The sequence below is a fragment of the Mesoplodon bidens genome (genome assembly GCF_964165515.1).
Source record: "Mesoplodon bidens genome assembly, chromosome: X".
In the NCBI taxonomy this organism is placed as follows: domain Eukaryota; kingdom Metazoa; phylum Chordata; class Mammalia; order Artiodactyla; family Ziphiidae; genus Mesoplodon; species Mesoplodon bidens.
The window spans coordinates 119,394,379-119,409,643 of NC_138163.1; the positions used below are offsets into that span (position 1 = coordinate 119,394,379).

General features: G+C 38.7%; 1 protein-coding gene across 2 annotated transcripts in view; it reads right to left on the bottom strand.

Annotated features, from left to right (window-relative positions):
• Window positions 1–15,265, bottom strand: part of POLA1 (DNA polymerase alpha 1, catalytic subunit) — a 294,762-nt gene that overhangs the window by 49,036 nt on the left and 230,461 nt on the right. The window lies entirely within an intron of this gene.

The following is a 15,265-nucleotide window of genomic DNA, read 5'->3' on the forward strand; positions in this document are numbered from 1 at the left end:
TCCTTTCTACTGTCTATTTAAATTGTTATCTAGATACCAATCTCCCTTTCTATATCAAAGTCATACTTAATGCATATTTGACATGAAGCAATATTAAAGTTTGAAGAGTTTCACTAACTGAGATTCTCAATACTATAGGTGTGCATCAGAGTCACTGTGGAGCTTTTTAAAATACACAGTCACTGGGACCCCACCCCAGACCTACTGAACCAGATACCTGGCGGTGGCATCTGGGCACCTGTCATTTTAAAAAGTGTAAAAGATACACCCTGGTTGTTAAGAAGTAATGGGCTAAAGCATGTGATTAGGGAACTTGGGTTTGGCCAAATTTCTGCACACAAGTACAACTATTTTTTACCCTCCCTAGGAAACAGGCAACAGTTATTACCAATAAGGGACATATGTAAACAACATGAAAATGATTTGTGGATTATTTGTGTTTCAACCTCTCCTATTAGTACTGACAGAATTAAATGACAGCTATCACGATTGATTTTAAGCTCCTTGAGAGTAGGAACCATGTCTTTTTCATACTGCAACCATCCAGTTGCAGTGTTGTGCCAGATGCTGGGAATACAAATATAAACAGAAAACATGGTCAATGAGAGGCGACAGAAACCAACTCAGAGTAACAGTAATACTAAGGACTATCACAGTGGTTTGGATAAAGTGTTATTCTCCGAAATAATAAAACCAATTGACATTTATTGCATGTTTACTACGTGCCTGGCACTATTCTAGGCATTTTACGTATCACCCTGCTTCAATATTATCCCATTTAATTTGAACCCTACGAGGCAGGCCCTATATTCCTCCCAGCTGTACAGGGAAGGTGCACGGGGTAAGTCACATGCCCCAAAGTTACTTATCTAGCAAGAGGTGGAAAGCCAAAACTTGAACTGGCCATTCTGGCTCCAGAGAGCAGGCTTTTAATCATTACCTTATACTGCCTTTCAGGAGCCTAGGTCAGTGCCCTTGGTGCTCAAAAAATGCTAGAGGGAGGGAGGGAGGGAGGGAGGGAGGGAGGGAGGGAGGAAGGAAGGAAGGAAGGAAGGAAGGACAAATATTTACAGAGTGCTCCCACAGTGTGCCTGAAACCCTTCTCTCTAAGACTCCTGAACGTTATGGACTAAAACCTATGATTGTTTGTATGATTCTTAAAAGCTTAGGAAAAAGACAAGTGTTATCTTTCCCTCCACTTCAGTAATGGGATCAGAAGTTAGGTTTCCATAGCTAACCCTTAAAATAGATCCCTTCACTTCTCTGCTCCTCTAGTTCCAATGAGCTTACATCATCTGGGAGCCAAACTAAAAATGACATTTTCAGGACACTGCTTCCAAGAATTTCCCACATGCCCTAGCATGTTACAGTGACACACTGCTGCAATGAGCAAGAAATTCTCTTAGAATTAGGTGAGGGCTTCCCTGGTGGCACAATGGTTAGGAATCCACCTGCCAATGCAGGGGACATGGGTTTGAGCCCTGGTCAGGGAAGATCCCACATGCCACGGAGCAACTAAGCCCGTGTACCACAACTACTGAAGCCCGCGTGCCTAGAGCCCGTGCTCCGCAACAGGAGAAGCCACCGCAGTGAGAAGCTCACACATCGCAAGGAAGAGTAGCCCCTGCTTGCCGCAACTAGAGAAAACCCGCACGCAGCAACGGAGACCCAATGCAGCCAAAAATAAATAAATAAAATAAATAAATTTATTTTTAAAAAAAGAATTAGGTGAAAAAGAGAGGCAAATCTAAAAATGATATTTCAGGTTGAAAGAAGGAAAAAAGTTTCCTGATTCAGCGCTAAGGGCTGCTGCCAACAGCTTGTTTTGTTCCCAAAGATCAGCACACAAAAGTTTCACAGAGCTGGGAGGAGAAGATTTGGATGCTAAGTTAGATGGGGGGTTGGGGGGGGCGTGATTCCCATCATTCCTTTGGGAGCAGTAGAAAAATAACAAAACCTCTATAAAAGAGATGAGCAAGTCTGCTGTGAAAGGAATGACCCCTCACATATAGCGAAAGCAATTTGCATCTACAGATCTCATTGGTATAAACGACCTCCTTCAAAGAGTGAAAACCTCAATGGAAAGCCACTATATACTCATGAAAGGCTTTGCCGGCTATTTGTTGAGCTGTATACAGACTAACAAACAGGAGTGGTTAACCTGGCACACCATGCACTATAGAGATTTTTTTTTAAGTAGGCTTAGTCAGCTAATCTTGTTGAGATTTCTCTCATACTACTGATTCCTTATTCTCAAAATAAATTAAGAGGCTTCATTCAAAATTCCCTGTGGTCTACCAGCTTGAGTTTGTTGGGTGTCTTTGATTGTCTCTTGTCTTCAGATTCCCTGCCTTGTCTCTTTAGATTTTGCTGTGCCCTTTGGTATTTCCCGTTAGTCCATGTCTGGAATAGCTAATTACATGGTAGCATAATTCCCGCTCCTACAACAAGGAATAGCAGAACCTTGCTAATTCACACCAATAACTGAAAGACTCCTGTGTAAGTTACTGAATTATGCAAATGAGCAATAAGTGAAGAAAGATGATTCAAAATTGTATTTCATTCATTTATTTTGACAAGTGTAGTTTAGCCTTAATTATTTTGAAAATTTCTTTGTAGCATACTAATAAATTTCCTGTGGCACATTTGTTAAAAGTGATAAAGCCTTTACTAAGAGAGACCAATGTGTGCTCTGTTGGATAATTTCCTGAAAACAGGCTCGATTTAGACCCTCCCTTTTATCTTGGATTTCACTGACTTTTAGCATCTACTTTTTTGGGGGCAAGACAATACATAATATACCAATAAAACAGGGATAATTTTAGCAGTAAACATTTACTCCATAAACAGGTCCTACGTATGTCTAAACTTCCATCATGATGATAGTTTAAAAAACTAATCATGCTTCAAGTAAAACATTTTTACATTCTCTGGTCATAATGCTAATAGGATTTTATTTTTATCTTCTAAATAAAACTAATTCTGTCTGTCATTCATCTCTTTTAATTCCTATTTCTGTTTTGTTTTGTCTTACCATACTTCTTTCTTTTAAAGTTAAAGATGTCTGTTTTAAGATAAGTGGATATATCACAGTATGTAACGTTTTCATGTCAAAATACTTACATTATTATATCTGAGTTAAATTATTTAAGATAGGAAAACACTTTGATACACTTCTGACAGATGTATCTTGCAGGATGGAATCAACTTCTTTCAAAGCAGCACCACTGGTTACAGTGTGGAGTGAAGAGCGAACAGTTTTCCAGCTTCCAGTTTTGGGTTTAAAGCTTCGCATAGACTACCCTCTTAATAAGTGCTTTTTGACTAAACCTCCAATTCAAACGTGTTTTAAAAATCATCATGCATTTGTCAAATGAGGTTCTTTGATTTATAAAAGCTAGATCAGCAATACAGCGTTTAAAGAATAGTGGGAAAGACAAAACTTAGTCTCAAACTTCACGCCAGCGTCTGTGCCGATTAAAATCTCATCTTTTCTTCAAGGCCCAATTCAGGTTCCATCTCCACTGGGAATCCTTCCCGGAGCTAAATGCAGAGATCCCACAGCACTTCATGCCATCCCCTTGTGTTAGAGTTATTTGCCTTCAGGTCGAAGTTTCCCTACTAGATTAAGAGCAGGGCAGCTGTGACACAGTGGAAACAAGGCTGGGCTCTCACACCACGCAGCTTTGCTACCTCATGAGGGTCGTTACATCTCTTTCAGGTTGTTTTTTCATCTGAAAAAATGTCAACTATTTTATCTAATGGGAAATGTAAAAGATAATAGATGTGAATGTTCTCCATAAAATATAAAGTCCTATAAAAAGTAGGTGCTGGGGCTTCCCTGGTGGTGCAGTGGTTGGGAGTCCGCCTGCCGATGCAGGGGACGTGGGTTCGTGCCCCGGTCCGGGAGGATCCCACATGCCATGGAGCGGCTGGGCCCGTGGGCCATGGCCGCTGGGCCTGCGCGTCCAGAGCCTGTGCTCCGCAGCGGCAGAGGCCACGGCAGTGAGAGGTCCGCGTACCGCAAAAAAAAAAAAAAAAAAAAAAAGGTGCTCATAGGGTGAATTCGTGAATAAGAAAATAATCAGAAATATTATCACCTCTAAAACAGGACCCAGGTCTTGGTTATACTTGGGCCCTTTACATATCACACAAGGCAGAGACTCAGCAAACACTCATTAAATGAATTTTGGGGGGTGGGGTGTGAAGCAAGGAGAAACAGATAAAACCAGACTTACACACAGACCTGGTTTGGTGATCTTATTTCTGAGTTGGGTTTTATAATAATTTCTTAAAACAAGAAAAGTAAATCAGTGTCTACAATTAGTCTGCAAACCTATCTTTTCGTGAGCACAGCTGATTTAAGCCTTAAGCTCTAAGGGACAGTGCTAAGGCTAACAGGTTTCCCAGGGCCTTTATATGGGGAGAATGCAATCAATGTTAATTCAATTGAACTCCATGACAGACTACTGATTCCGTCTAGTTACTGTCCCGTTGGCCACAAGGTAAGAGAATACTGATGGGTCTGAATAAATTCATGACAACTATAAAAAGAACTACTCTAAGAATGAGTCAAATTGATGATGGGTTTTCTTCCTGTATGAGAGGTAGTATTTATTATATGGACATGATAGTGCAGCAGCATAAAATAATAAATGGATACTGACTAATCATGTGCAAATCAACACCACATCTGGGCCTGGGGCTACTGAGTAACTGGAGATATCACAGGGACAAAAACTTCAAAAGTTACGGCTGACGCCCTTAGAGAATTATGAAAAATTTAAAGAATTACAGAGGATAATGAAAACATATGCCAATTTCTATGAAAAGCAAGAAAGCAAAGCAAATTAAAACCAAACAAAAAAACCCAGTCAGTTTAAACATTATGTCAGGTTAAAAATTAAATCTGCACTGTAATCGGAAAGGTGAGGACTAAGCAAAAACACTTAACTTTTAACCATTAGAGGCTATTCAGATATGGCACATGCAATTGGTAAAAACAACAACAACAACAAACAAAAACAAGGTGAAGAAGATGCATGAGAGGCAAGTGCTGTCTCTCATAAACATAAAAGGAGCATAAACATTTCTGAAAAGAAATACTATCGTGACAAAGTTAAGGCAAATAAGAAATGACGGAGACATTAAATTCTGGCCTAAGTAAATGAGCAAAGATTCGCAAGAGGAAAAGCATAGGTAATTTAAAAATAATCCCAAACTACTAGAGGAAAAAAACCCAGAGTCAGACTGAACCTGTTTAAATCCCAAATATCTCTGAGAGCAGGAAATAATTATGGATGACTATAAACCCTCTAATTTGCTTGAAGCAAATGGGGCTGGTGTTTTCATTTCTTTCACTGACTTTTTTGTTTAAGGTCACATTTATTACAAATTTTAGCTGGTATTAAAAAGTCACAAAGTCAATAACTGATAAAGCCACAAAGCGTGCTTCTTTAGAAAGATTTAAGAACAACAACAACAACAACAACAAAAAAAGGGAATGTCACATGCTTTTAAGACAACAGACCTTTTAATGTTTACGGCTGCATTTTTAAAAGAAGTAACTTCTATATTTTACATGGTTGATTCAATACACTTCTAGCGAAAAGCACTAATTTTGAGGGGAAGAAATTTTAGTGTAACTATATCTAACCCAAGTGCTTTATTTAGGTCATGTTATAACAGATTATTATAGATGTTATACAAATATCAATAATTTAATACTCCTGAAACTTAGAGTACATTCTATCTTGATAGTTACAGGATCTACTCTCTTCTCGGCCATGAGTATTATAAGCCTTTTCCTCCTAATTAATCTGCAATTAATTCAACCAACCTCTAATTAGTTTTCTACAACTTTACCCTACTTAGGCAATAAAGCAGTCTCTAGACTGGGTTTTAAACCTGGGCTAAAATAGACTTCTACAGAACAAAAATGGTTCTGGGATTTCTCTTTGTAGTGTAATTTAGATGTCATATCTAATTTGCTGTCATGACTATTGTTTCACTGTGCAATTTGTATGTCGTTTTGAATGGTAAAGACATCATAGCTTTATTGAATTAAACCTTCTGTCTTTAGGGTCTGATGTTACATGTTGGTGTGTGTATGTTTATGTCTCAAAAGCTCCTTTTGACATCAAGTAATAGTAGAAAAGGATTATGCTCGTTTGATATGTTTGTTCCCATCTTGGTAAATATAAACACAAACTGGGGGGGAAAAGCCCTCTTCAAACTAAAGAAACAGAATTTTAAATAATACTAATAATAATATTACTACTACTACTACTACTATTATTATTATTTTAAAGACAGAGATAGCTAACTAAGCCATTCACATTACAGAAGTATAGAGGGCCTGGCCGTTTTGCAACCTTAATGGCTTGATTGTCAATTCTATTAACCAATTCTTTCCTAAGAACTGTCCTTTTCATTGACAGGTTTTGTGATGCTACCTCAAATATAAGATATTACTCTTACCACAATTCCATAAACACAAAGAAATTCAAACGCACCCTGGCTTTAACTCATAAGGAACAAAGGCCATCTTACCTATATTGCAATGCGCAGTTTAGTGTTAGTCTGTTTGTAACGGTCTTTCTTCTCCTGGCCTTTGGGTTCAAGTTCTAAACTAAAGTCAGGACTAAGACTAACCATGGAAAGCCTTCCAGTAGACCACTGGAATAGATAGCCTTTTAAGTAATTTTTAGTGCATGAAATTTCATAAAGTTTTTACTAGATAATTACACTTCCTGATTTTGTAATTAGTGGAAGTACATGCAATTACATAATAATTATGATAGTAATTACGTAATTAAGATGTATAATTATGTAGTAAAAAACATCATGGAAATAAAACCATCTACTGTGTAAGCACAATACATTTTAAAAGTAAATTCACTAGCTCAACTGTTTAAAAAATACTTTTCTTCAAAATAAAGTGATTAGCTCACATTATGGTGTAACTGCTTGAAAATTATTTAATATTTTTTCCCTCATTGGTGATAGAAATATATATATTTTAAAGTACATGAAAAAAATCTTATCAGGTTTTCCCGGCTCTCAAACACTCAAAAAATGACAATATGTTTTGCAAATGAAGACCATCAACCACAGCATTATCACCTAGATAATGCCCTTGTTTGTGCTGCTGTACTTGTCACTACAAAAGGGACAAGGAACCTGCTCACTGAAAAGACATACTAGGGAAGGATTTTACAAAACTTGTAACACATCTGTTATCACAGCATGCTTGTGAGTCCATTTCTACATAAAAGTGCAAAACTTGAGTGCATATTTACAGAAATGGCCTTAAAGAAAAGGCACGTTATTAGAATCTGGAAGTTTGTTGCCCAAACACATGGCAACGTTGTCATATACAACTTTCGCTATCCTAAAGAGGATAACAGAAAATATACAGAGACAAGACACCTCCACTACGGGCAAAGCAACTATGGTGACAATTCCCTGGAAAATGTAGTTTCTCTTCTGTCACACTGTAAAGTTGTCTTTAGTTAAACAACAAAACAGAAACAAAACTAGCAGTAATCAGAGAGAAAAGCAAAGCAGTATGAAGGGGCTCCAGGCTGCCATAGGAAAATACCAACTTTGTCATTCTTGTACTGAGCGTAAAAATACAACAGAAAAGTCAGCAACAGTAGGAAAAGTAAATTCCAAAGTAAATTTTGTAGTTCCAAAATTAAGAAACAGAATCTTGTTTTCATTTCAAAAAAATTCTAGTTCGATGCCTTGAAATCTTTACAAGCATACTAAATCAATGTTGTAATGAGACCCAGAATGTGGTGACTGGTGGACACATACAGAGTAACCCTTGTATGAAGTGGCTATAGAGCTACATTCCAGTTTTCTCTTTCATAAGCCACTCATCTTGAGAAGCTGAAAGCCATTCTGAAAATCTTAATGTACTTCTCTGTTGTTCCTTCTAGTTACGAAGAAACAGTGGAGGAACGCATGCTTTCTTGCTTTGCCCCCCTCTCCTAGCTCTTCTCAGGCTACTACATTTTTAAGCCTAATTACAGAATATATTTCAGAAGACTAGGCTGTCATGCCAATTCCACCTGAAACCTGGCTAGGCCTTCTGTGTTCTGCCCATTTGTCATTTTAAAGTTTTGCCAAATGGATGGCCCCAATCAATGGATGAATAGAATGGAAGTAGGCTTTAGTTACTAAGGAGAGTGTCTTGAATCAGTGCTTCTCAAACTTTAATATGCCCAGGAATCACCTGGGAATCTTGTTAAAATGCAGATACTGATGCAGTAGGTCTGGGGAGGACCTGGTATTTTTGCATTCCTAACAAGTTCCCAGGTGATGCCTACACTGCTGGTATACTGATCACTCTCTGAGTAATAAGGCATTATGTTTGATTTGGAAAAAAATGCAGGGAGAAAAAAGCTGATCTGGGTTCATCTGTGTTATTTTTTTCCTCAACTGCTAAACTATTGGAATCATTATTTCAAGTTGAACAAAACATTTCTTTGTGAAATTTCAGTCCTTACAATTTGTTTCTTGTTATAAAAGCAGTACATACCCAGATTATATAAAGAAGAAAATAAAAATTATCTATAATCCACCCACAGATAACAGCTGTAAACAATTCTAGTGTTTCTTACTAATTTTTCCGCCTTGCATATAAACTACAAATTAGAATCATAATGGTTACTTAGTTTTGGACTTTGACCTTATATTGTTAGTATTTCTCTAAGTCATTAAAGATTGAAACTACATAATGTCTAACAATAACAACACTCCCCCAAAGCTCAGGATTATATGAACCACTTTTTCTATCATCAAAATTCTTTATGTGTTTCTACAATCACTTCCTAATCATGAATTGTTCTGAACTGCCACGTTAGAGTCTCCCATGATAAAAATCCACTTAAACTAATGAAAGAGTTAAAAAGAAAAAGAAAAACCCAAAACCTCAGATCATTTTTTATTCGTAAGAAAATGAAACAAAAGGAAAATGGACTGCCCATTTCAAAATCAGTTTCTTTAACGAAAATGTTTTTCACAATTATAAAAAATATAACTTTAAGAAGAGCAAATTGGTACTTAAGTGAAATTCTACCTTTACTTTTATATGTATTTGGTAGGTATGAATGGTTTTGTGTATGCTCTGTTATTATTTATTAGAAACAGAGAAAAGGTTCATTTCTAAAATTCAGTGGAATAACCCATAAGAAGAATTGGATCAGACAGGGTGTCTGACACAGCCTTCTTCTTAATGCCTCGTGAGGCTTTAACAAAGTAAATTCTAAGAATGTCAACTGGCTTAGAGAGGACTCCAGCGGCTCTTTGCTACTTGTATTTCAGTACTTCTAGCCATGATACAACTCTTTCGCTTTCGCTTTAGCAGTTCAGGAAGAGTAGAAATCCTTAACATTGAAGAGGGAGCTGTCTTAAACCCTCAGAAATCTCCAAATTCCCATATGCACTAAAGCATATAATTTTTTTCCATACAACTCTTATTTTCTGGCAAAACCCCCCCAAAAAACCAAAAACCAAAAAACCCCCCCAAAACCAAACAACAACAACAACAACAAAACAAAACACTAAACCACCAAAAGAGTTTTTTTAGATTCCTTAGCTTTTCAGTACTAGCTGTTGTCTCTCTTTGGGGTCCCTATTTTCCACAAGGTAATACAATCATTACCACTTCATGAGTGTAACTATTTGGCTGATGGCAAGCAGAGAACAGGACTCTGGCAGTGTGGGTGAGGGGCAGTCACCCAGGCTCACTCACTAGTTAAGTGACTTGACATTCTTTTGATTCAATTCAAATTTGGCACCAGCAAAATGAGAGCTACGACGTCACTCATCTTCAGTTATCACTTGCAAAGAGTTGAAATGACAGATATTAAATCTGAAAATGTCAAGGAAATTTACTGACATTAATTTATGGCATACCTGAGTCATGCGAGCAATACAGGAGACTGGAGAACTTTCCAGCACACTGCCATTCATGGACAGAACTAATTCCTAGGATTCACTCCTCCACAGTTCTTCAAAGTGCTTGTGCGACCTTATTTTGCACTAAGAATTCATTCAACAAATATTTACTGAGCTGGCTCCCATAGGCAAAGCACAGATCAACAAGGTACAACCCTTTGCCTCCATGAACTCAGTGGAAGAGAAAGTCAAAACAATTCAGGACCAGTCCTACAAGAAGGGCATTTCACAGGGTGCTATGGGAATGCAAAGGAAGGAAGCTTATACTACATTCAATTTCTTCATCAATATAATGGGGCACAATCCACTGCTACCTCATGGGGCTGTTGTGAGGACCTCTGTGAGACATCTGAAAGGATGACAGGAAACTACAAAGTACCTTACATAAGGTCAGCCTAGTTCTGGTGACACTAACGGAAACAACAAATACCTACAGACGTTACCATCAGGTATAAAGAAAAGACAAAAGAAGAGCGATGGTAACAAGAAAAGTTTAAGAAAAAACTGGCAAAACAAGCCAGTGAGAACAAAGCTTGAGAGGGGAAGTGGCTGGGAGATCTCACCGTGCTGAGAGGAGCAAGCAGCACGGCCCCTGACAGGGGCTGCCCAGTAGGCTGTGGCCCTCAGGCTGCCCATGGGCCTTTGAAAGAAGTAGGGGTGACCTGAAGAATAGTCCTTCTGGGCCTAAAGGGACTCCACTGAGAAACTGGGCTTCCTAACAGATGCTTTTCAAAAGTCCACAGTTAAAGCACCATCCTTTTGTAAACACTTATACCGTAGCTCCAATTCCTTTCTTCAACACAGAGTCCTAAATCCTGGTGTTCCTATTCTGGCAGGATTAACAGAAAATTCACCAAGGCGACCATGTGTTATGGGCTGAATTGTATACCCCCCACCTCCAAAGTCATATCAAAGAGGGGTTGAAGTCCTAACCCCCAGTACCTCAGAATGTGACTATATTTGGAGATAGAACCTTTAAAGGGGTAATTAAGTTAAAATGGGACACAGAAAGGTACAGAGGGAGGACCATGTGAAGACAGGGAGAAAACGGCCATCTACAAGCCAAGGAGGCCTCAGAAGAAGAAACCCTTCTGATACCTTGATCTCAGACTTCTAGCCTCCAGAACAGTCAGGAAATACATTCTGTTGTTGAAGCGACCCAGTCTGTGATACTGTGTTACGGCAGGTGTAGCAGACTAATACACCATCCTACTACAAATAGCTGACGCAGAATAAGGGGAGCTAAGCATCTGGTGAGAGAGAACAGGAACAGAAAAAAAGTGGTTTTTCTGCTTTTGTTTTTAGGAATAAGGAAAGATCAAACACTAAAGTGAAAAGGCAATTAGTGTTCAAAAGAATAAAAAGACAAGCCACAGACTGGGGTAAAATATCTGCCAAAGACACATCTGATAAAAGACTGTTATCCAAAATATAAAAAGAACTCTTAAATAAGAAAACAAACAACCCGATTAAAAAAATGGGCCAAAGACACTTCACCGAAGAAGATATACAAATGGAAAATAAGCATATGAAAAGATGCTCCACATCATAGGCCATCAAGGAAATGCCAGTTAAAACAACATTGAGATGCCACTATACAACTATCAGAATGGCTAAAATCCGGAACACTGACACCACCAAGCGCTGGGGAGGATGTGGAGCTACAGGAACAGCCACTCACGGCTGGCTGGAAAATAACATGGTACAGCCACTTTGGAAGTCAGTTTTTCAGTTTTTTACAAAAATAAACATCAAATGATCTAGCAACTGCGTTCCTTGGTGTTTACCCAAAGGAGTTGAAAACATGTCTGCACAAAAACCTGTACATGGATGTTTATAGCAGCTTATTCATAACTGCTGAAATCTAGAAGCTACTAAGACGTCCCTCAGTAGATGAACTGATAAATAAACTGTGGTACATCCAGACAATGGAATATTATTTAGCGCTAAAAAGAAATGAGCTACCAAGTCAGGAAAAGACAGAGGAAACTTAAAATGCATCTTACTAAGTGAAAGAAGCCAATCTGAAAAAGCTACATACTATGTGATTCCCATCACATGACATTTTGGAAAAGGCAAAACTATGGAGACAGTAAAAAACAGACAAGCCAATTCAGTTGTTGCCAGGAGTTGAGGGGAGGGAGGGGTGATTAGGAGTAGCACAGAGGATTTTTAGGGCAGTGAAACTACTGTGTATGATACTGTAATGGTGTTTACATGTCATCATACATTTGTCCAAATTCACACAGTGTCTCATAGTGAACCCTATGGTAAACCACGGACTGTGGGTGATAACGATGTGTCAGTGTAGGTTCATCAAATGCCCCACTCTGGTGGGGGATGCTGATAATGAGGGAGGCTGTGCATGTGTGGGGGCAGGGGGTACATGGGAAATCTCTGTACCTTCTGTTCAACTTTGCTGTGAACCTACAGCTGCTCTAAAAATTAAAGTCCATTAAGAAAGGCAGTTAGTGGATCCCTTTCTTTGTTTCCAAAACAATTTGACCAGATCAGTGGTTTATCACACTTAACTGTATCTGAATCTTACTGTCCGAAAAGGACTCTAAGCTCCTCCAGGGCAGGGAGCATTGGCCATCTTTGTTTTTCTGACATCTGGGATGGCACTCAAGAAATAATAGAAAATATATACACACTGTTTTTATCGTTGCCAAATAAATAAAGGCTCAGTTGAGAAAAGTTGGAGACTCTTTTTCCTCCTCTTTTTTAAAGCAGACTTAATTTAGACAATTGGGCAAAGATTTGAATTGATTCATGTCTCCCCCAAACAGTTCACTTATCACTACTCAGGCCAAGGCCTCCCTGGGATGAGGCAGCCAAATGGGACCATTATGTGCTGCCATCATGGAAATGGATTTTTACTTCATATATTGCCACTATGTTCCTCTAAAACTTCTTTTGGATCTATTATGCCATCTATGTACATTCTGGAGCAGTTACAATCCCACAGAAGTCTTTGGACTTTGTGCCAAAGTCCCACAGAAATAAGATTTTAAAACTGTTATGTAGTTATGGTGAATTTGAAGTGGATACTTCACCAACGTGAGTCCCTTACCATCTTAAAGGAAAGGGAAAACTACCAAATGGGGTTAATTCACATTATGGACTAATGGCCTGTAAACCTTTGTTTGAAAAGCAAAGCACAGGAAAAAGCTTTGACAAGAGCTACTTTTCACCATAAAAATAAACCTCTTTCCAATAATTTGTGGGTTTTTTCCAAGTCAAATTGCCACGTTTCAAACACAGATTAAAACCACAATCCAGTTACAACCTTTAAAATACGGGCTTTATAATGGAAATGGTAAAACTATCCTAGCGAAGGAAATGTTGCTAGGTATCAACAGTAAAGGAGAGTCTATGGTAAATACTTTACGTGCCAGTTTCAGGGCACTTGTTGACAGACGATACTTAGATTCCATTCTCAATAATATAACTGTGTGTAACGACTGTCATTTTTCACAGGACTTTTTTTTTTTTTTTTTTTTTTTTTTTGCGTTACGCGGGCCTCTCACTGTTGTGGCCTCTCCCGCTGCGAAGCACAGGCTCCGGACGTGCAGGCCCAGCGGCCATGGCTCACGGGCCCAGCCGCTCCGCGGCATGTGGGATCCTCCCAGACTGGGGCACGAACCCGTGTCCCCTGCATCGGCAGGCAGACTCTCAACCACTGTGCCACCAGGGAAGCCCTCACAGGACTTTTGATGTTAACATCTATTGGTGTTCTGGCCTTGGTCCAAATTGAACAAATATATTTGCCCTCTGGATGCCACAGATTTTCAATTCATTTTAACAGCAAATCTCCCTTGAATGGCAAATCAGAAAGAAGAGAGCACTTCACTCCGACTTATAAAGTGAGAAGTGAATTTTACATATGTTACATTAATTTACACTTATGGGAGTTTCCCCTGTAACTGTTCACTTATGGACTGTAAGAATATTCTTGTTCTCCAATTGTCCCCTATGGATTACAACCTGTGTTCAATTCTCTCGTACTTAGAAACTATCCAAATCATGTGTTCAGAGCTGTCTGGGGGGACTTTCTAAAAAGTTGAGCTTCCCAAACTCTACCCCACACCTTCTGAACTAGAATTTCTGGGTGTAGGATCCATAGACTTGCACTATTATATGCCAACAGGTGACTTGTAGGCAAGAGTGTATCAAATATCCCTTGTTAGAAAACCTCTGCTCTTGGACTACGGGTAAGCATGACCCAGCGTTTCAGTTTATATCCCACCACCAACACCCTAACACCCCTTAGCATTACCAAATGATGTGAGAACATCCAGACCAAGTAAATTTCTGCTAGTTCACTCATTCCAAAAATGCAATTTAGGAATAACAAATAAGCAGAAGATCAAAGGAAGAATAGTTTCACTAATTAACACTCAATAAATAAAACAAAAGGCTCTAGAAACATTCCATGAAGTTCTTTCTGTCAGACATCCATTTTGTACCCTTCTTTTGCTTTATTTTCTTTGGGCTTCTGACATGTAAAAGAACGAGCCAGTAATTCACTCCATGCCGTTTTGGCTCTGAACTCCCAGATAGTGTATTTATTAGAATCAAATGACAAAAAAAGTGTCGTGATTCTTAAACTTGTGAAATGGAACTAGAGTAAATAGTGTGAGTGTACAGATTCTATCAACACTTCTCCACTTTAGTCAAGCAAGGATCTTCCAAGTGACTACTCTGTTATCTCCTATTTTCCGGGATAGCAGCATACACTCCTTGATGTTCTCTAAAAAGCTGGGGTAAGTCTCCAGTGACTTTCCAGATCACTTCTACAAGTCTCCGAGTCACTGGACTTTTTGAAAACTGCTGTTCATTCAGCCCTTCAGATAAGAACTTTGGAAATGTCTGGAAGAGGAATCTGTCCCCTAGGAATCTATGAACATCTAGGGAACAATCTGGATTCAGAAAGAAGTAAAGGGGGATCAAGTTCTAATACCCAGAAAGAGGTAACAAACCCGACAGAAACAGACAATGTACTCATCAGTCAGTACTTAATTCTCTAAATGCTTTACACCTTTAAGGAAAGGTCCTTGGGGGTAAAAGAGAAACAGTTATTGTTGATACCGCAAATAAACATGGGCTAGCCACCAGTCATGAATGAAAGTTCAAAGACCTAGTTACTCATGGACTAAAGGAATTTTTTCTCTATATGAATTTTATTAATTCACTGAAAATATGCTGTGGAGATAGCCCAAGTTCTTGTTGAACATCTAAAGACAAGATACTAATGTTTGAAACAACTCCTCCATCAGTTGTAAAGTATCTTATA